Raw genomic sequence first — 21,699 nt, forward strand, 5'->3', positions numbered from 1 at the left:
TACCCAGGCGCAAGAACCATTGAGAAAAGAAGCACAGAAAGATCAGGAGATCTCGGAGAGTCACGCGACCATAAATAGTTATTGTGAACATGACCAGAAGGCAGCTATGCTTGTATTCACAAATCCTCACAAGATCAAGCCATTTAAAATTCTAGCACACAGCAGGTAAGGGTTCATGACTCCTTATTCCTCACTGAGGTTCTATTAACAGTTGGTGGGGCTTGTTGGGGCAGAGGGAGAAAGAAAAATTCCTTTAAGAATTTGGCCCCTGGTAACTTGGACAAGATTCAGTGGATGCTCCCCTACTACAACTATATATGAGCAATGCAAACTGGACTCTGTATCATATAAAAAGGCAACAAAGGAGGACATGAAGTTGGAAAAAGGTATTTAGAGATATCCAATGGAATCGAAGAGAAGACCCTGACATTAAATCCACACACTATGGACACCTGATTTTTGACAAAGATACCAAATCCATTCAATGGAAAAAAGATAGCATCTTCAACAAATGGTGCTGGTCTAACTGGATGTCTACATATAGGAAAATGAAAATAGATCCATACTTATCACCCTGCACAAAACTAAAGTCCAAGTGGATCAAAGACATAAAACCTCAACATAAAACCAGACACACTAAACCTCTTAGAAGAAAAAGTGGGGAATACCCTTGAACTCATTGGCATAGGAGACAACTGCCTGAACAGAATACCAACAGCACAGGCTCTAAGAGCAACAATCAATAAATGGGACCTCATGAAACTGAAAAGCTTCTGTAAAGCAAAGGATACTGTCCTCAGAACAAAACGACAGTCTACAGATTGGGAAAAGATCTTCACCAACCCTATATCTGACAGAGGGCTAATATCCAGTATATACAAAGAACTAAAGAAGTTAAACAACAAAAAATCAAGTAATCCAATTAAAAAATGGGCTACAGAGCTAAACAGAGAATTCTCTGCAGAGGAATATCGAATGGCAGAGAAACACTTAAAGAAATGTTCAGCCTCATTAGCCATCAGGGAAATGCAAATCAAAACAACCCTAAGATTTCACCTTACACCCATGAGACTGGCTAAGATCAAAAAAACTCAAGAGATAACACATGTGGAGAGGTTGTAGAGAAAGGGGAAACCTCCTCCACTGCTGGTGGGAATGTAAGCTTGTACAACCACTCTGGAAATCAATCTGGCGCTTTCTCAGACAACTAGAAATAGCGCTTCCTCAAGATCCAGCCATACCACTCCTAGGCATATATCCAAAAGATTCTCAAGTACACAATAAGGACATTTGCTCAACCATGTTTGTAGCAGCCTTATTTGTAATAGTCAGAAGCTGGAAACAGCCCAGATGCCCCTCAGTGGAGGAATGGATGCACAAATTGTGGTACATCTACACAATGCAATATTACTCAGCAATAAAAAAACAAGGAAATCATGAAATTTGAAGGTAAATGGTGGGATCTGGAAAAGATCATCCTGGGTGAGCTATCCCAGCAGCAGAGGGATGCACACGGTATATACTCACTCATATAGACATATAATATAGGATAAACCTACTAAAATCTGTACACTTAAAGAAACTAATCAAGAGGGAGGACTCTTGCTAAAATGCTCAATTCCTACTGAGAAAGGCAAAGAGGCTGGACACCAGAAGAAGGAGAAAAGAGGGAACAAGTCAGGAGCCTGACACAGAGGACCTCTGAAAAGCTCTGCCCTGCAGACTATCAATGTAGATACTGAGACTTATGGGCAACCTTTGGGCAGAGTGTAGGGAATCTTAGGAAAGAAGTGGGAAACAGTAAGATCTGGAGTGGACAGGAACTCCACAAGGAGAGCAACAGAACCAAAATATCTGAGCACAGGGGTCTTTCCTGAGACTGCTATTCCAACCAAGGATTATGCATGGAGATAACCTAAGACCCCTGCACAGATGTAGCCCATGGCAGTTCAGTATCCAAGTGGGCTCCATTGTGATAGGAACAGGGACTGTGTCTGATATGAACTGATTGGCCTGCTCTTTAATTACCTCCCCCTGAGGGGGAAGCAGCATTACCAGGCCACACAAGAAGACAATGCAGCCACTCCTGATGAGACCTAATTGAGTAGGATCAGAAGGAAGGAAAAGAAGTCCTCCCCTATCAGTGGACTTGGGGAAGGGCATGCATGCAGAGGGTGGAGGAAGGAAGGGATTATGACAGGAGGAGGAAGGGAACCAAGGGGGGATACAAAGTGAGTAAAGTGTAATTAATAAAGAAAAATAAAATAAAATAATTAAAAAATTATTTAGAGATATCAAAGATTGAATACAATAAAATTCTTTGAATGAGTGTATGAAATTCTCTTTTAATAACATTAAGCAACTTAAAATTGGTGTTTCAATTAGACAATGAAGAACAAACATATTAATGATAACTCTCCTCAGATGAGAAGACAGAGACAAATACCAAAGTAAAGGACAGATTCTGAAATTTAAGAGTGCCAGTTTTTGAGCACTGAATTATGAGAGCTCAGTAAAAAGTATACACACAGTTGTTTGGCTTTTGAAGTTAAAAAACTGAAGACATGAAAAGATAAGTGGCATTTTTTAATTGACTTGTAGGACTTTTATTGAACATGGCTAATAACATAAAGTGCTGATTCATAAAGCATGTGCAAATGTTTACTTTTATATAATGAAATTATTTATAAAATCTAAAGTATTAAATAATAAAATTTATTTTTAATGAGAGAGATATAACTACAAAATATTAACATTTAAATTGTGAGTTAATATTATGTATTGGATAATGAAAGCAAAGAAAGTAAAATTAATTCTTTTGAACTGGTCAGGGAACAATGAACAGAATGTCTGAATAAAATGACTTTAGGTTATAAGCAACACACAACAGTAACAAAAGATTTCTTACTGAGAACAAACAGAAATCTAAAAATAAGAACAATATACTTAGAAATTATAAGTAGATCCATGCATATTTAGGGAAAAATATAGATCCCAGAGGTGTACCACAAGGGCACAAAAATGGGCTGTAAAGGGATTTTTTTTTCCAGGAGAAGAAATTTAAATTCTGAAGTTCTTGGTTGTTTTTTGACATCATGTCAGAAAATGGCATGTTTTTCAAATGTGCTTATATATAACTCTGGCCAATCTAGAGCTCCCAAAGAGGAAAATCATGCTCAGGCTGAGGGTCTACTAGATTCACTTGCAGAACCCTGAATCTTGCAGGTACTTCAGGCAGGAAATACAGTTCATTAAATTCTGCCTTAAGGGTTCCTGAAACTATGTCTAAAGATGTTAAAGCAACACAGCGTGCTGAGACAAATGATGAATTCAGTTCATATTCTAAAAACGTCAGAATAGTCTCTGTGAGTGAGCAAAGCGCTGTTGTGTATGCAAAACCATTAAAATAGTTGTATGTGAATATATTGTTTTTAAATCTTCTACTTTCTGCCTGTGTGCACTGACACATTTTGATAACCTTTAGAAGCAATCTATAAAATGGGCAGAAGTCTTTTGTGCTTATCTTAAAACAATGCTCTTATTAAGCAGAATATTGGACAAAACATATTTAACAGACAACATTTTTCTGTTGTTTACTATAAAAAAGTTTATTTATTGTTATAAAAATAATGAAATTTTTTTCTGTAGACTAGCTTTCGTCAATCAGCTGTATTGATTACGGTTGCTTTTTTTTCTTGATGAAAGAAAGTGAGTAAGACAGCATTTGGTGACATGAACTGGAAAATTTGGATTTGAGTAGAAAACTGCTATCCTCGGGAATGAGGGAAAGTGATAACAGAGAATTATGTTGACAGTCAATTCAGGATTACATCATTTAAACACTGAAAAATCCACAGATACAAGGCGTTCTGGTTCTTCATGCAGAACTTTTCCTTCCTTCTATCCATTCTTCCTTCCTTTTTTTCTTCTGTGCTTCTTTCTTCCTTTTTTGTCTTTTCTTTTCTTCCTTCCTCCTACTATCAACCTTCCCAGCCTCCTTTTCTTCCTTTCCGTCAGCTCTCAGGTCATTCCTTTATTTTTGTTTTCTAATGGAGGCCAGAGGAGGGGAATTTTTTCAATATGGTCACATGTAGAAGAGAGACAAAGATTCAGAGAACCTCTACAATCCAACTTCTAGGTCCTGAAGTGACATAAAAGTTTGAATTGAGACCTACAGACATGTACATAAACAGTCCAAAGTACGGTATGTTGCTGATTACCCAGAATCCATCATTGTCTCATCCTGTGAGGTATCTGAAAAATTCTCAGAGCTGAGACGTATCTTTCCACAAGAAAACTTCCCCACTGATTGAGGCCCTTTCTTTCCTCTAACATGAGATTTTTAGAGAAATTCAAACTTCTACGTTGGGGGGGGGGGAATACATTGTTTGAATAGTGTCATATAAGACTGAGAAACAAAAGTATCTCTTTAGAAAATGTTGCTATATATTTAGAAAATTTTCTGCCCACTATAACTTAACATTTTTTCCTTTTTTTTTTCAAGACACCCCCACACAGCATGGAGGGTTTTCCTTATTATTTAATTTTATTTATATATTTATTTAATACAATTTATTCACTTTGTATCCCTGCTGCATGCCCTCCCTCATCTGCCATCCCCAACCACCCTCATTCTTCTACCGCTCTGCCCTTTTCTTAGTCTCCAGATAGGGGAGGACCTCCTCCCCTTCTATCTGACCCTAGATTATCAGGTCTCAACAAGGCTGGCTGCATCATCTTCTTCTGTGGACCGGCAAGGCTGCACCCCCCAGGAGCAGGTGATCAAAGAGCCAGATACTGAGTTTATGTGAGAGCGAGCCCCTATATTCCCTTGGGGATGAGGACAATGAAAGTTGGGTCAGGTGCCTAGCTCAGCTCCACTGGGTTCTCTGTCTTGTGCTGGGCTCGCTGTTTCTGGCCTAGATGAGCAAGGCTGCTGGGGCACTAGCATATAGGTCTCCTTGCTTAGAGTTGTTCCAGCGTCCCATAATCTTGAGATAGGATATCTTTATTTGAAACTATTTTAATAACAAAAAGATAAATAGGCATCGCCTTTAGAAGACATTCAGTTAGTTCCCCGTAGTTAGTTATGCATGAGAACCTGCTAAACCTGAGTGTCATGAGAATAAAGAGCAGATCCGGGATTGGTCTAAGTAAAGCAAGCTGTATTTTAGATTACTACAGGGCCTAGCCAGTCAGTTGCTTCACCCAAAATTGGGATGTGAGAGATCAGTAACTGCTGCTGGCTTTTTGAAGTCTCTCAAATAGGAGAGATAAGATGGTCACAGTGACTAGAGACTTGGTTGTTATACATCGTTAAAAAATAGAACGGAGGGGAAAAATAAGGGCAAGGGCATACATCATATGATTGCTGTTGTATACAGTTTACATCAGCTCTGAGAATCAGGATCTTAGTCTTAATTACAAATAAACATCTTAATTTGCAAGACTTAACACAGGACAAACAGAAACTTCTTAATTACAAATATATACCTTTACTTGCAAGGAATTAACATAGCACAAACAGCAGTTTATTCCTAACCGCCTCAACTGCAAATAACTTTTAAAATGAAAGCTACATTGTTCATCCTTTAGTCTCACAAACCATTTGCTGTAAGTTCTTAATTTAGTAAATTTAGAAAGGGTCTGCAAGATGAACCAGGAGGAGGTCCTCCCCAATCAGTGGACTTGGAAAGGGGCAGGGAGGAGATGAGGGAGGGAGGGTGGGATTGGGAGGGAATGAGGGAGGGGGATACAGCTGAGATACAGAGTTAATAAGTTGTAACTAATAATAAAAAATTAAATTAAATTAAAAAGAAAGAAAAGAAAGGGTCTGCAAGTAGTTCCTTATTTCTCATTATTTTAGCTTCATGCATTTTACATTGCTAAGCTATTTGGTAAACTCTAATTTAGAATGACAAAAAGAAATTCCTAATGTAATTTCTAATTTATGTATCTTCATAAGGTTGAAATACACACACATCTCATATACCTTATTGCAGTGTGTGTGTTTGTGTGTGTGTGTGTGTGTGTGTTAGCGTGTGTGAGCCTCTATGTGTGTTATCAGCATTATAACTCTTAAATATGTTTTCTCTTCTAAGTTTAAACATAATTCAAAAGAAAATTGTATATATTAGACTAGGTGGAGTTGATTTTTCTCACTGGCCATGACTGTCTTTGAACTCATTTAATCTATTAGAGGAGGCTAGTGCCAGATAAAAAAACTCCTGAGAGGCTCTACACCCCTCTGAGAGCTTATTTGCATCTATATCTCAATAGGTAGCTGTGATTTGTTCGGTTAATATTATTCTATCGGTTCTAAAAGAATTTGAAAACTAATCCTATTTCTAGGAAGCAATACTGAAATCTTTACCAGTTATAAAACTAAATTAAAACTGGGGATAGAACACATTCAGGTAACTTCAAGCATTCTGGAATAAATTATTCTGTGTATTGCTAAATCCTCATAGACCTTCTGCACTGAGCTTACTTGTCATTCTACTTTATCCCCAAAGAGGAAAGCTACAAGATGTGTAGAGCTAGAGTTCGTAATTTTATATGTGATATAATGTGCTTTATTCCATATTTTTGTAGCTTGATGATACACATTATTGAGGTGTATGCCTAAGGAGAGAAATATCTCCCCGTGATGACTGACATTAAGTTTGAAGCATTGGTCTAGTATTTCAATAATATTCTTTCCTTTTATCCAAATCCTTTCAAATCCTTAACTTCATTTCCACTAACTACCCTACATGCCCAACTTCTCCAACTTCTCTCTCCCTCTCTCTCTCTCGCTCTTTCTCTCTCAAGGAAAAAAAATGAAATAACATATTATGTGGTAAAAAAATCATTAGAAATGTAAACATGAGTTTATAAATATTATAAAATAAACATAAAAAGAAAATACCAAAATTATACTACCACTTTTCCCTGATATTTGAGTTTTAACTTATGGAAAGTACCATTTCTAAAACCATACATTCCCAGAAGGACAGATTAATAGAGCTTGACAGAAGCTTAGAAAATCATCTCTCAGCACGCTGCCTCAAGGCAGCACATGTCTAACCCATCTAGGATGGTTCATTGTCTACGCTTCTCAGGATGCAGACACCATAACCTACATTGCGACTTTCATACCCCAAGAGTCTAAAACTTTTCTTGGAGAAGAGAAATTGGTTAGGTTTAATAAAAGTTTAGCCAGTTTGTTCTGTTAAACTATTTCAAATCTACAGAAGGCATTCTCTCTCTTTCATGCATGTGTGTGTCTGTGTCTGAGGCAGAAAGACAGACTAAGAAAGAGAGAAAAGGAGAGGGAGAAAGAGAGAGAGAGCGCTAGGGAAAGAGAGGAAGAGAGGTACTTAGGGAAAGACAGCAAAATAGAAACAAAGGCAGAGTTGGTTTCAGTAAGAATCATTCAGAAATATGCAAAATATTTTCTTTAAACAAAGTGATTACATAGATATTTATGATGCCTTTTGACAATTGGATTCCACAACTTAATATTTACACTCCATTAATATCTTATTACTATAAATTTCTTTCAACATTTTGAAATGGGTTTGTTTGGACTATTTTACAATCTATAAAAGCACAAAGCCTTTACATGTATGAATACCTTTGTCAATTATTAACATTTTACAGAAAACAATGCACTGTATTAAATATTGTTAAGAGAACATTGATTATCAGTGAAAAGGAAGAACAATTTCTGGTTTGTATGCAAGCAATTATTTTACAAATCTGAGAAGATTTGATGTAAATTATTTATTTTTTAATTAAACCAAGACAATAGATTCTGTTTCTCAACAATGTGCATTCTCTGTAAAGTCTGTTCACTGGAGAAAATGTGATAGACAAGGATTTCAATGTTCAGATCCTTTTACAAAAAAACAAGTTTTTGCTATGATGATCTGGGCATTTGTTTTCTAATCTGCAAAGTCTTCACTGCTCTTTCCAAAACAATGTAACAGTATTGTTATACAATGCACCTTTTGTTTTCCACTATGCTATTTTTCTTTCCTTCTATTTTCGTAGTGAGCTACTATTCCTACTAGGAATAAAAACACAAGAATACAAACATGATTCCTGCAACTGATGCTTAGAATATTGATCTCAGATTATTTGGGTACATTGAAAATGACTACTCAAATTTTCTATTCCCCAAAAAGGCTAAAAATTCTTTCCTTTCCAGAAAGAATACGCTATGCCATTTTTAAATACACATCTACAAAAAATGAGCCAAATATAATCTTTTCTGAAGAAACATGACAAAGTGCATATGACTATAGAATCTGTAAAAACATTTCTTTTGCAGATTATGTATCTGAGCAATATTATGTAAAACCTTTTATTTTTTTTTCTCAAGTATGGGTTCAGTATGGAGCCATGGGGAACAGCAGGTTTCTTTCCTCTCTACTTATAAAAGCCAAAAAATAAAATGTAATCAGTTTCAGTGTGATAAGTGTAGGTTAAAAATAAGGTTAAATTTTCTGGCAACACTAGTTAAAATAATAGAATTAATAATAGAATTCCAAAGAAACTGTTAAATTGGTTTTGAAGATAGCTTAAGATTTTTTTTGTTGCATATGATTTAACACGTGCTTACTTTAGTTTGTGAAATATTTTGTTTTTTTTCTTTAATAGTTTTTTTTTTAATTTTATTTTTCTTATTAGTTACATTTTGTTAACTCTGTGCCCCAGCTGTATCCCGCTCCCTCATTCTCTCCCCAACCCCACACTCACTCCCTGGTCTACTCCCTGCCCCTTTCCAAGTCCACTGATAGGGGAGGACCTCCTTCTCTTTCATTTGACCCTGTTTTATCAGGTATCTTCAGGGCTGGCTGCAAAGTCCTCCTCTGTGGCCTAACAGGACTTCTCCTCCCCTAGGGGAGTTGGAGAGGTCAAAGAGCCTGCCCTTGAGATCCTGTTAGAAATAGTCCTTGTTCCCCTTACTTTGGAAAACTACTTGGTTACTGAGCTACCACGGGCCACATCCAAGCAGAAGTTCTAGGTTATATCCATAGATGGTCCTTGGTTGAGTGTCAGTCTCAGAAAAGACCCTGTGCCCGGATATATTTGGTCCTTGTAGAGCTCCTATCCTTTCCATATCATACTAACTCCCCTTCTTTCATATGATTACCTGCACTCTGCCAAGGTTTGGTTATGAGTCTTAGTGTCTGCTTTGAAACACTGCTAGGTAGAGTCTTTCAGATGCCTTTTGCAGTAGTCTCCTGTCATACGTTCAATGCACGTCCCATTGTCTTTCTAAATGAGGATTGATCATCTTCGCCCTTGTCTGCTTTCTTGATTATCTTCTTTAGGTATGTAGATTTCATTATGTTTATCATACCTTGTAGGTCTATATAAGCGAGTATATTCCATGTTTGTCTTTCTCCTTCTGGGATACTTCACTAAGAATAATCTTTTCTAGATCCCACCATTTGCCTGAAAATTTCATGATTTCCTCCTTTTTGATTGCTGAGTAGTATTCCATTGTGTAAAAATACCACAATTTCTGTATCCATTCCTCCATTGATGGACATCTGGGTTGTTTCCAGCTTCTGGCTATTACAAATAAAGCTGCTACAAACATGGTTGTCCTTTTTGTGTACTTGAGCCTCTTTTGGATATATGCCTAGGAGTGGTATGGCTGGATCTTGAGGAAGCGCTATTTCTAGTTCCTAGTTGTCTGAGAAAGCGCCAGATTGATTTCCAGAGTGGTTGTACAAGTTTACATTCCCACCAGCAGTGGAGAAGGGTTCCGCTTTTTCCACAACCTCTCCAGCATGTGTTGTCACTTGAGTTTTTAATCTTGGCCATTCTGATGGGTGTAAGGTGAAATCTCAGGGTTGTTTTGATTTGCATTTCCCTAATGGCTAATGAGGTTGAGCATTTCTTTAAGTGCTTCTCTGCCATTTGATATTGCTCTATTGAGAATTCTCTGTTTAGCGCTGTTCCCCATTTTTTAAGTGAATTACTTGATTTGCTGCTTTTCAGCTTCTTTAGTTCTTTATATATACTGGATATGAGTCCTCTGTCAGATAAAGGGTTGGTGAAGATTCTTTCCCAATCTGTAGGCTGTCTATTTGTTTTGATGACAGTGTCTTTTGCTTTACAGAAGCTTTTCAGTTTCATGAGGTCCCATTTATTGATTGTTGCTCTTAGAGCCTGTGCTGTTGGTGTTCTATTCAGGAAGTTGTCTCCTGTGCCAATGAGTTCTAGGCTGTTCCCCACTTTTTTTTTTTCAACTGATTTAGAGTATCTGGTTTTATGTTGAGGTCCTTCCTCCACTTCGTCTTTAGTTTTGTGCAGGGTGATAAATATGGATCTGTTTTTATTTTTCTGCATGTAGACATCCAGTTGGTCCAGCACCATTTGTTGAAAATGCTGTCTTTTTTCCATTGAGTGGTTTTGGCTTCTTTGTCAAAAATCGAGTACTCGTAGGTATGTGGGTTTATTTCTGGGTCTTCCATGCAGTTCCATTGATCCTCCTTTCTGTTTCTATGCCAACACCATGCAGTTTTTATTACTGTTGCCCTGTAGTACAGCTTGAGATCGGGAATGGAGATACCTCCAGATGATCTGTTGTTGTACAAGATCGTTTTGGAGATTCTGGTTTTTTTGTTTCTCCATATGAAGCTGAGAATCTTTTTTTAAGGTCTGTAAAGAATTGAGTTTGTATTTTGATGGGAATTGCATTGCATCTGTAGATTGCTTTTGGCAGGATGGCCATTTTCACAATGTTAATCTTACCAATCCATGAGCACGGGAGATCTTTCCATCTTCTGAGATCTTCTTCGATTTCTTTCTTCAAAGACTTGAAGTTTTTCTCAAACAGGTCTTGCTTGGTTAGAGTCACACCAAGGTACTTTATTTTATTAGTGGCTATTGTGAAGGGTGTTGTTTCCCTAATTTCTTTCTCAGCCTTTTTGTCTTTGGTATACAGGAGGGCTTCTGATTTTTTTGAGTTGATTTTGAATCCAGCCACTTTGCTGAAGGTGTTTATCAGCAGAAGGAGTTCTCTGGTTGAATTTTTGGGGTCGCTCATGTATACTATCATATCATCTGCAAATAGTGACACTTTGACCTCTTCCTTTCCGATTTGTATCCCCTTGATCTCCTTTAGTTGTCTTATTGCTCTGGCTAGGACTTCAAGTACAATGTTGAAGAGATATGGAGAGAGTGGGCAGCCTTGTCTTGTCCCTGATTTCAGTGGGATTGATTTAAGTTTCTCTCCATTGAGTTTGATGTTGGCTATAGGCTTGCTGTATATTGCCTTTACTATCTTTAGGTATGTGCCTTGTATCCCTGATCTCTCCAAGACTTTAAACATAAATGGGTGTTGGACTTTGTCAAATGCTTTTTCAGCATCTAAGGAGATGATCATGTGGTTTTTCTCCTTCATTTTGTTTATGTGGTGGATTACATTGATGGATTTCCGTATGTTGAACCACCCTTGCATTCCTGGGATGAAGCCTACTTGGTCATGGTGGATGATATCTTTGATGTGTTCTTGGATTCTGTTTGCAAGTATTTTATTGAGTATTTTTGCATCAATGTTCATAAGAGAGATAGGTCTGAAGTTCTCTTTTTTTGTTGGGTCTTTGTGTGATTTAGGTATCAGGGTGACTGTTGTTTCATAGAAAGAGTTTGGTAATGTATCTTCTGTTTCTATTTTGTGGAATAGTTTGAGGAGAATTGGTGTTAGCACTTCTTTGAAAGTCTTGTAGAATTCTGCGCTGAAGCCATCTGGCCCAGGGCTTTTTTTGGAGGGGAGACTGTTTGTTAATGACTGCTTCAATTTCCTTGGGATATGTAGGGCTATTCAGTCTTTCTACCTGATCTTGACTTCATTTTGGTAGATGGAATCTGTCAAGAAAGTTATCCATTTCATTTAGATTTTCAAATTTTGTGGCATATAGGCTTTTGTAGGATTACCTAATAATTGTTTGGATTTCCTCAGTGTCTGTGGTTATGTCCCCATTTTCATTTCTGATTTTGCTGATTTGGACAGCTTCTCTCTGCTTTTTAGTTAGTTTGGCTAGTCAAAAGCATATTTTCACAAAGTCTCTGCCTCTTTGTTATAGTCCAAGTCGCAAATATCAGTACACAAATGAGCACATGGCAGTACCTTTCATATAAGAAAATTACTTTAATGAGTAGCAGCATACTTTATTAAAATATTTTAAGGTCCTACAGAAATGTTTCACCATTGAAGATTATTCTAACATTTTATTATTTTTTTTAATTTTTATTAATTACAGTTTATTCACTTTGTATCCCCCGTACCTCCCTCCTTCCTCCCCTCTCAAGCCCACCGGCCCTCTTCTCCACCCATGTCCCTCTCCCAGTCCACTGAAAAGGGATGTCCTCCTCCCCTTCCCTTTGATCCCAGTCTATCAGGCCTCATCAGGAGTGCTGCATTGTCTTCTTCTGTGGCCTGGTAAGGCCGCTCCCCCCTTGGGGGAGGTGATCAAAGTGCAGGCAAAATATGTACAACTAAGGAAGCTAATCAAGAAGGAGGACTCTGGCGAAGATGCTCAATCCCCATTCAGAAAAGCAAAGAAGATGGACATTAGAGGAGGGAGAAAACAGGGAACAGGACAGGAGCCTACCATAGAGGGCCTCTTGAAAGGCTCTACCCTGAAGGGTATCAAGGCAGAAGTTGAGACTCATAGCCAAACTCTGGGCAGATTATTCTAACTATTTTTTGTATATTTTTTGTGTGTTAATTTAATTTTTTTCTTTATTAATTACATTTTATTCACTTTGTATTCCCCCTGTGGTTCTCTCCCTCCTCTTGTCCCAATCCCTCCCTTCCTCCACCCTCTGCATGCATGCCCCTCCTCAAGTCCATTGATAAGGGAGGTCTTCTTTTCCTTCATTCTGATCCTAGTCAATTAGGTCTCATCAGGAGTGGCTGCATTGTCTTCTTTTGTGGCCTGGTAATGCTGCTTCCCCCTCAAGGGGAGGTAATTAAAGAGCAGGCCAATCAGTTCATGTCAGAGACAGTCCCTATTCCTACTACAATGGAACCCACTTGGATACTGAACTGCCATGGGCTACATCTGTGCAGGGGTGTTAAATTTATACATTCACTTGTATCCCAGATGCAGCCCTCTCCCTCTTTCTCTCCCAATCTTCCTCTTCCTCCCTCATCTCCTCCCTGCCCCCTTCGGAGTCCACTGAGAGGGGATGTTCTCTTCTTTCCTCTGGCCCTAGCTTATCAGGTATCTTCAGGATGGTTGCAATGTCATTATCTGTGGCCTAGCAAGGCTGCTCCTCCCTCGGGGGTGGGGGGGAAGCTCATGAGTTCATGTCAGAAACAATTCCTGTCCTACTTACTAGGGAACCCACTTGGATACTGAGCTACCATGGGCTATGTCTGAGCAGGGGTTGTAGATTATATCCATGCATGATCCTTGGTTGGATAAACAGTCTCATAGAAGCCCCCTGTGCTCAGATATATTTGGGCTTGTGGGACTCCCTGTCCTCTCTAGGATACACTAATTCCTCCTTCCTTCATATGATTCCCCATACTTTGCCGAAGGCTTGGTTATGGGTCTCAGCATCTGCTTTGATACACTGCTAGGTAGACTCTTTCAGGTGCCTTCTGTGGTAGGCTACTGTCCTCTTACTTGTTTTCTCCTATTTCCAATGTCCATCCCCATTATCTTTCTAGATGAGGATTGATCATCTTACCCTTGGACCTCTTTCTTGTTTTCTTCTTTAGGTGTACATATTTTAGTGTGTATATCCTATCTTATAGGTCTATATAAGTGAGCATATACCATGTGTGTTTTTCTGCTTTGGGGATACCTCACTCAGGATGATTTTTTTTAGATCCCACCATTTGCCTGCAAAATTCATGATTTCCTTGTTTTTAATTTCTGAGTAGTATTCCATTGTGTAAAAGTACCACCATTTCTGTATCCATTCCTCCGTTGATGGACATCTGGGTTGTTTCCAGGTTCTGGCTCTTATAAATAATGTTGCTACAAACATGGTTGAACAAATGTCCTTGTTTTGTGCTTGAACATCTTTTGGATATATGCCTAGGAGTGGTACAGCTGGATCTTGAGGCAGCACTATTCCTAATTGTCTGAGAAAGTGGCAGATTGATTTCTATAGTGGTTGTACCAGTTGACATTCCCACCAGCAATGGAATAGTGTTCCCTTTTCTCCACAGCCTCTCCAGCATGCATTGTCTCTTGAGTTTTTTATCTTAACCATTCTGATGGTTTTAAGGTGAAATCTCAGGGTCATTTTGATTTGCATCTCTCTGATTGCTAGGGATGTTGAGCATGTCTTATGAGTTTCTCTGCCATTCTATATTCTTCTACAGAGAATTCTCTGTTGAGCTCCATGCCCCATTTTTTAATTGGGTTACTTGAATTATTGCCTTTTAACTTCTTTAGTTCTTTATATATTCCAGATATCAGCCCTCTGTCAGATGTTGAGTTGGTGAAGAACCTTTCCCAATCTGTAGGCTGTCGTTTTGTTCTAATGACAGTGTCTTTTGCTTTACAGAAGCTTTTCAGTTTCAAGAGGTCCCATTTATTTATTGTTGTTCTTAGGGCCTGTGCTGATGGTGTTCTGTTCTTTTTTCTTCTTTTTATTTATTTTTTATTAATTACAATTTATTCACTTTGTATCCCCCCCCATAAGCCTCTCCTGGTGTTCTGTTCTTTACATACCTTGAAAGAAAAATTCTCAACTTTATATGGAGAAACAAAAAACCCAGAATTTCCAAAACAATCCTGTACAACAGATCATCTGGAGGTATCTCCATCCCTGATCTCATGTTATACTACAGAGCAATAATAAGAAAAACTGCTTGGTACTGGCATAGAAACAGAAAGGTGGATCAATGGAACCAAATAGATGACCCAGAAATAAACCCACACACCTATGAATACTTGATTTTTGACAAAGAAGCAAAAACCATACAATGGAAAAAAGACAGCATCTTCAACAAATGGTGCTGGTCCAACTGGATGTCTACATGCAGAAAAATGAAAATAGATCCATATTTATCACCCTGCCCAAAACTAAAATCCAAGTGGATCAAAGACCTCAATATAAAACCTGATACTCTAAATCGGTTAGAAGAAAAAGTGGGGAAGACCCTAGAACTCACTAGCACAGGACACAACTTCCTGAACAGAACACCATTATTCTAACTTTTAAGCTGCTCAATCTCATGCAAAAATACATAAGTTCATTGTTTCAGTATGTAAATAGTGCTAATAACAACATAAGCATAGAAATACCCCATAAAAGGTTTAATACAATTGCAAAAATGTGAGGTTTTCTTTAAATCTGGTCATTTGCAAATGAAAAATAAAAATATGTGTTCAACTCAATGAAAACAGGAATAAATCTTCCTAGTAGTGCTGTTTAAGTTGCCTTCCGTGGACAATCTGTAATAAATGGAGCATCTGGAATGATGCATGTCTATTCAAAATGAGCTGATGCTTAAATATATACAGTGGTAGGACACTGCCTAACATGTGCAAAGATTAGATCAGATACACAATTATAACACTGTATCATTTTTGTAGCTAGATAGTATGAATCTATCAGGAACTTTAGTGGAGTACATCCTTTTCGGACATAGAAATCAATTATGTTTTGTTGTTATCTCGCCGATAATATAGATCTGTATTTTCAGTAGGAATGCACATTATAAGAATACTTAAGCTTTGCAATAACTGCAAGAATATAGAAAAATGCAAATGATCAAAATATGAAAAAACAATAAAATGTTTATTATGCAAACAATATTGAATGTGTATACTCCAGAAAATGTCTTAGGAAAATTCATTTTGAGGAACTGATGCTTGCTTTAAGGGGCTTCAGCAAAGGTAATTAATGAAGGTGAATATGAATAAAGAAGGTATTAATTTTTGTATCCACTACGTGTGCAGAAGTTTATTTATATGGAGTGAAACTATGTATGTAGGGGGACTATAGACTTATATTTTTCACGAAACCCACTTTATTTAAGTTTCTGAAGCACCTTTACCTCTAGTCTAACTCCCCTGAAAAGCTACCTGGAAACTTAGGCAGGAAATTAGTAGGGAAAGGGGTTGTAGCCCTCTTTTGTCAAGTTCCTGCTGATTAGGGTCAACGGGTGCATAGGAGATTACCAGACTCAGTCTCAGGATACCAACAGTCCAGTTCAAAGGCCAACATGAAGCAGCAACATGAAGTCACCAAAAGCTGCTAGACTCGGTTGTAATGCCCAGAGTAGCTCTCTGGAATGTTTCTCTCTGAGAAGTCGTGTTGAGCACAAAGCTCAGGGCAGAGATGTCAATCCAAAAAGTGATGTCTCACTGTGTGTGGGCCTCTGTATATCTCCTCTCCTCAGAGTCCACCCATAGATGTTCTCAGATGACCAAAGCCATGCCACTTACATGTGAGAGCTCACAGCAAAACATCACATGCCTTCTCACAAGCCAACTTGGGCAAAACATCATGTACCCAGCTTACAGCAAAACTTCACATGACAAAACTCAGTTTTCAAAGAAACGAGAAATTTCCACTTCAGCAGACACAAGCAATAATGAAACTATGATAATTATCAACTGGATGAAAAAGGTATAGTATCATGTTAGAACACACAGATTCAGAGACATAGAAATGGTTCTGTGGTTAAGAGTACCAGTTGTTCTTGTAAAAGACATGATTTTAATACCCAATACTCACATGGTGGTTCACAACCACCTATAACTCCATTTCTAAAGATACAATGTGTCCTCTTCTCAGCTGTTCAGGCATCAAGCATACCTATGAGTAAATTACACATTAAAATAAAAACTACTAACTGATAAAAAAATGAAAAATACTTAAATTTAATCTAGATGTGTAGAGAAGTCATTCATTGAATTGAAGAAAGGGAAAGAGACACATGTTCAGTGTCAATTATCCTGAAAGTTTTTGTAGAATAAACCTGATCTTGTAATTAAACTTGATGAAAACACATTGGTTTTTCTTTAACAAAACTTACTTCAATGTTATATTCTCCTCTGTGTTTTAGTACTGAACTGCGAAATTGTATGCTAGATATATAAAAATATGAAACCTTGAACAAGCACTCTATGATATTTGATATTGTAAGTCAAATAAAAATTTTAAATCTCAAATTTTTAATATTGTTTGATTTTTAACAAGAAGAAAAACATGGGAAAGTTTGGTATACAGCAAAATAGACCTTGATATTAAAAAAGTAGGAAAACTTCAAATACTGCAATAAATATATATGTGCTGAAATTGATAGGCTTAAAAGCTATATAACACATTACAAACCCCATTTTACTTCATGTTTTCTGTCTTTGTTTTTAATTTTAAATGTTCTTTTTTTCAGCCTGAGCTATGTGCATGCACAGTGAACACTAAAATAGTTCACACATGTCCATGATTATTCACAAAGGCTCTATGTATATGGACCTGAAGGTTCTAGCTGCATGTTTAGTGAGTAGGAAAATCTATACAGACAAAAACCTGTAAAGAGTTACATTGACTACAAGAGGCAAAGCAGTATCCATTCACCACAGTGATTGAAGGAACCAACAGAGCAAAGTGTGGGCTAAATATGAAGGGCTCAGTGGTTGAGCCCCTGAGTTTACCAAGGTTCCATGCAGAAGCACAGGCATCCCAAAGGCAGCTGCAGCTGCAGGAAGTAACACCAGAGAGCACTACTTGCTGCAGCTCATCTTGCAGTGGGGGGAGCCTCATGAAGTTTGCTGCATCTCCTGAGTTTCTTTCTTCCCTCCAAGGTGTAACATACAGGTCAGGTCTCCTGAAATTGTTGTTCTTGTCACTTAAGCTGCTCTGATTCAGTGCTCTGATTCAGTTCTCTGATGCTCATGTCCAATACAGACGTGAAAGAACAGGGACACATCATCTGATATTCTTCTTTTAGTAAATGGATAACGACAGAAAAAAAAAAAAAAAAAGAATCACTGAATTCCACCAGCAGGATAAAGAAGTAAACCTTTGCTAGGCGTCAATGAGTATAGTCGATTTTAAGTTTTCCTGGGAAGTATGAGTTCCCCTTATTCAAGCAATAATTATTGAATCTTTGTTTTATAAGGAACACAGGTCTAGGATCCTTTCTCTTGTTCATCAAAAAGAATTTTGATCAGCTAATCAATATATAGTTTGGCTTATGAGTCTTACTGCTTAAAATACATGTTTAATATCTATCATTGATTCATTCATGCTGGACTTATGAGTGAAAAAACTTATTTAGCATTCATGTCTTTGCATTTTTTCAATAAAACACAGTCTTCCTTTTCTAGAACTCAGTGACTTAGTACTTCACTTGGAAGCATTTTGATTTAAAAAAAAAATTCAGTCAAGAAGAAAAACACACAGACATAACACACAAGTTGGGAAAAATTGCCAAACTCAGGTGAAAAGGAGAGAACTCATTTAGAGAATGTGCTAAAATAAGCATTATCTTACACATCCTGAGCTGTGTGCATGTGAGGTGGGCACCTAAATAGTTCACTCCTGCCTTCACGTCTGCGATTATTCACAAACACACTATGAATATGGACCTTAATGTTATAGCTACATTTTAGTGAGTAGGAAAATATGTAGAGACAAAAATCTCTGAATGATTAGAATTGAATATAGCAGGCAAAAGCTCTGTGTGCTAGTAAGCCTGGATATAGGTGAAATTTCAGAGAAACAACCTAGAAACACAAATTATTTATCAATTCCCAGCATTACTTGATTTTGTATGCACTGCAAATGGCACATTAGGAAAGTCACACAGGTCTAAAAAGAATAACAAAAAATTTACTTTTATGGTTTTATTTGTTCATATCTCAGTCTTTCCCTTCAGATATACTTTATTAAATGTATAATGAATTGACATGCATGCAATTTATTAATCAGTATTTAATCTGTTAATAAATAATAATTATTAGTGTCTCATTTACTAACACAATGTTTGAAGGGAACTAAATTTTATGAAAATCAAAAGGAAACATTTTAAAGCTATATTTATATACTTTCTTAAACTATTACTACTTTTAATAGATGAGTACTATTTAGAAATTGGTATTAATTTATTTTCTTTCAATTTTATGTTAAATTACAAAACATGGGTAAAAGATACCATTAGAACGGTAACTTTGTGGGCTATCCCTTTATGTTACAGTCACTCCTGCTAAAACAGAGTAATCCAATAACACTTAATTGTTTTTATAATCAATTTCATTATCAACTTCAAAGAATATACATAGTCATATACATAGAATATACATAGAATATACATAGAATATACATACATACTTTTAGTCAGCAAATGTATTTTGTAAAATATACACACATTGAGAGTTCAAAATAGCAGCTGCAGTTATGAGGGTTATTACTGTCAGTAATACTAAACCTTATTTTTAAAAATATATAAATTCTAACTAGTACAACAAGGTGTTCTAGGGCAAGAAGAAATTGGTCTGTGTGATAACCTTTCACTGACACTGGTTAAGAAGTTGCACCTCTTCACAGATCATTATTTTGCTCTCTTAGATTATGTCCCTCAAGAGTCATCCTAGAGTACTGACAAAAATGCAGAATAATTGGTCAAACTATAAAAGTTACCTTTTAAAAAATAAACAGTGACTCTAAAAAAACAAAAAGTGATACTATCTTATATTTATATCCTGCAAGGAGCAGACCTAAAATCCAACACATAGTGTATAGGAATCTTGGTTAGTCCACCGCTTTTTTAATTTTTAATTAATTATTTATTACAATGTATTCACTTTGTATCCCTGCTGTGGCCCCCTCCATCAGCTCCTCCTAATCTCTCCCTCTGTCCCTCCCTCCCTCTTCTCCTCCTATATCCCTTCCTTAGTCTACTGATTGGGGAGGTTCTCCTCCCCTTCTATCTGACACTAGCCTATCAGATCTCATCAAGGCAGATGCATCATCTTTCTCTGTGGCCTGACAAGGCTGCACTGCCCAGGTGGAGGTGATCAGAGTTCATGCAATATTACAGCCACTGTTCCCCTTACTAGGGAACCCACTTGGAGACTGAGTCTGTGGGCTACATCTGAGCAGAGGTTTTAAGTCCTCTCCATGCATGGTCCTTGGTTGGGGTATCAGTTTCTGCAGGAGCCCCAGGGCCCAGGTTTGTTTGTTTGTTTTTTAATTTATTTTTATTTTTATTGGCTCTGTTGGTAGCCTTTTGGAGCTCCAGACCCCTCCAGGTCTTTCTGTCTCCCCTTCTTTTATAAAATTCCAAGCATTCTTCCCAAAGTTTGGCTATGAGTCTCAGACTCTGCTTCAATACCTCGATCAGTAGAGTCTTTCAGTGGCCTTCTCTGGTAGGCTCCTGTCCTATTCCCTGGCTTCTCCTGCTTCCAATGTCTATCCTGTTTGCCGTTCTGATTGAGCATCTTCCCTAGGGTCTGCCTTGTTGTATAGTTTATTTTTAAAACTATAGATTTAATATGATTATCCTATATTATATGTCTAATAACCACTTATGAATATATACAATGTATGTCTTTCTGCTCCTGGGTTACCTCACTCAAGATGATCTTTTCTAGGTCCCACCATTTGCCTGCAAATTTTATGATTTCCTTGTTTTTAATTGCTGAGTAGTATTCCATTGTGTAATTTTGTACCACAATTTCTGTATCCATTCCTCCATTAAGGGGCATTTGGGTTGTTTTGAGATTCTGGCTTTTGCTAATAAATCTGCTATGAACATGGTAGAGCAGTTGTCCTTGTTGTATAATTGAGCATATTTTGGATATATGCCTAGGAGTGGTATAGCTGGATCTTGAGGTCCACTTCTTATTCTCTCTGTGAACTGATTCAAAGGCTGAGTGAAAAGGATGCTACTGTAAAGACACTGTTCTGAAGATTGTAAACCAAATCACTGCAAATTCCATCCTCATATTTTTACCAATCAGCAACTACTAATATCACATGAGGTTACCAAATAGATGCCCCCCCAAAATGACCAGACAACAATATTTTTTTAAATATTAGAATCCCCACCTTTTATCTCTTTACTGTGAGCATTTCACACAGGGAAGTTTAAAAGCCTAGCACAATGTTATGTATAATGGCCCATTCCTGAAATCAGAATCTGGGACATGGAAGGAAGAATTAATGATTCCATGACCAGCCTTGGATTTTTCTAAGATCAGCGCATAGTCTACACTACAGGAGACCCTGTTTTATAAGAAACTGTGAACAAACCAAAGCCTAAACCAATAAAAGTAAGTTTTATTCAAATTGTCCATGTAAAATGTCTTTATTCTCTTGTATAATATTTAATATTTTAACTTTTATCAAATCACCTGAATTATAAGATCACACAAGTATCCTTCCTAGAAAGAATAATCTACCAATTATTTTTATCTTCGAAAAATTTGGCCATTAGATTTTATCCATTTGAAAAATATTCATTAGGATCTTACAAAAAAAATGTAATATTCAAAGAGAAATTGTTGTATGTGCTAATTGTAGAATATTCAGTTCTTAAGAAGTTCTTTAAAAAATCAATATTTAATTAACAGAAAGTGTGGTAGATAGTTTTGAATATTCATATAGAATATGCATTTTATATATAATTAAACCTCCTTTTATGTTTAAGAAGAAATTATTAAGTGACCATAAATTTAACAAAACCATATCTGACTTTCTGAAACAGTAATGACATTA

This window comes from Psammomys obesus, unplaced genomic scaffold (genome assembly GCF_907164565.1).
Source record: "Psammomys obesus unplaced genomic scaffold, mPsaObe1.curated_primary_1811, whole genome shotgun sequence".
Lineage (NCBI taxonomy): Eukaryota > Metazoa > Chordata > Mammalia > Rodentia > Muridae > Psammomys > Psammomys obesus.